This window comes from Lygodium microphyllum, chromosome 4, assembly GCF_053477565.2.
Source record: "Lygodium microphyllum isolate KBCC chromosome 4, Lygodium_microphyllum_v1.1.10, whole genome shotgun sequence".
NCBI classification, from domain to species: domain Eukaryota; kingdom Viridiplantae; phylum Streptophyta; class Polypodiopsida; order Schizaeales; family Lygodiaceae; genus Lygodium; species Lygodium microphyllum.
In genome coordinates, this window is record NC_141138.1 from 173416565 (window position 1) to 173417924 (window position 1360).

The following is a 1360-nucleotide window of genomic DNA, read 5'->3' on the forward strand; positions in this document are numbered from 1 at the left end:
CAGCTAGTGCCCTTAAGATTTGCGAATAGTGAGGTACATAAAATATCAGCTTGCAACCATATATGCCTAGACTTGTTAGCTGCAAGAAGGCTAATACTATTAAGCCCTTAATAGTATGCAAAGCAGCCTCCTGTCATAGGTTCGCAATGAGGGGATTACAATTCGGAGTCCTTTCGTTCAATTAGCAATATCAATTGCTTGATTCTATCAAGTGTGAGAGATAGTGCTGACGGGGGCGGGGGGGGCGCTTGGTTGTGGTGATGGGACTGGGAGCGTTAGATTAGTGCAATGAATGCGTGCTTTCCCTCCCGTAGGGACGGCAGTGGTCGTCAGCCAGCTAGAGAGCAAGAAGGTTAGAGGTGGGAGGAGGAAGGAGGGTAGGGTATAAAAGGAAGCAGGGGAGGATCCAGCAACTCATACCTTTCTCGGCCTTTTGGCTAAGATCAAGTGTAGTATCTGTTCTTATCAGTTTAATATCTGATACGTGACCCATCGGGTCACTGCGATATTAATCTAATTTTTCTCACGGGGGCAGCCCCACCCGGCAGCTTGCTGCCCGGGGCTGCGCGCGTCGCCTCCGTATTGCACTACCTCGGAGCGTTGGGTGCGCCCTCCCACCCCTCGCAAATCTAGCAAAGGATTGCTCTAATGCCGTGGAGCTTCAAAGACGGACTGACTGGTGCAGTGGCGGCCAAGGAAGCAGCCTATGGGCGCGGTAGTAGCTTCGACTGCACGGTAGGACACTCTCAGCAGATGGCACGGTGCGCCGCGCCAGGTGGCACAGAGGATCCCTTTGAATCGCTCGAATTCCCTTGATCTTAGAAATTGAATTTAAATTTTTTCATTATTTGAAACGGTTTTTATCTCAAAGTTTGGCTTGGAATTTGTTCAATCACTTCTCTCATACCTTAGAAACACGTTTCATTAAAAGCAATCATGATGCAAAAAGAAAAAACGAAACTAACATAAAAGACAACATAATGAAATACAACCAAAATTATAACAAAAAACTTTTAAAAATATTCGAGTACATTTTATTAAAAGAAAGCATGATCTAAAAACAAATGTAAAAGATTTTTGCTCGAAAGATAGAAGCAACCAAGGGAAAAATAAGTTTAACATAAGAAAACGATTGAGAGTCAAAAGAATCAAGACAACAAAACTGCAAATAATGCATAGTGGCTTCAAAATCATCATAGCCCATAAAAAATCAATTGCTCTTATGAATATGCAAAATCAATGAGCGAATTCCGTGTGTTGTGTATAAATGGCGATGCGTTTTTTCAGCCCATATGTCCATACTCTCAATGAACTCCATATCAGTGAACTTAGAACGCCCTTCAATAAAGATTTTCATTAA

The 1360-nt window shown here is 43.1% G+C and overlaps 1 non-coding gene across 1 annotated transcript; it reads left to right on the top strand.

Annotated features, from left to right (window-relative positions):
- Positions 1-416: 416 nt before the first annotated feature.
- On the top strand, positions 417-615 carry LOC148037920 (U2 spliceosomal RNA). The gene has a single exon (XR_015690820.1). It is a non-coding gene; the product is annotated as a U2 spliceosomal RNA (small nuclear RNA).
- The last annotated feature ends 745 nt before the right edge of the window (positions 616-1360 follow it).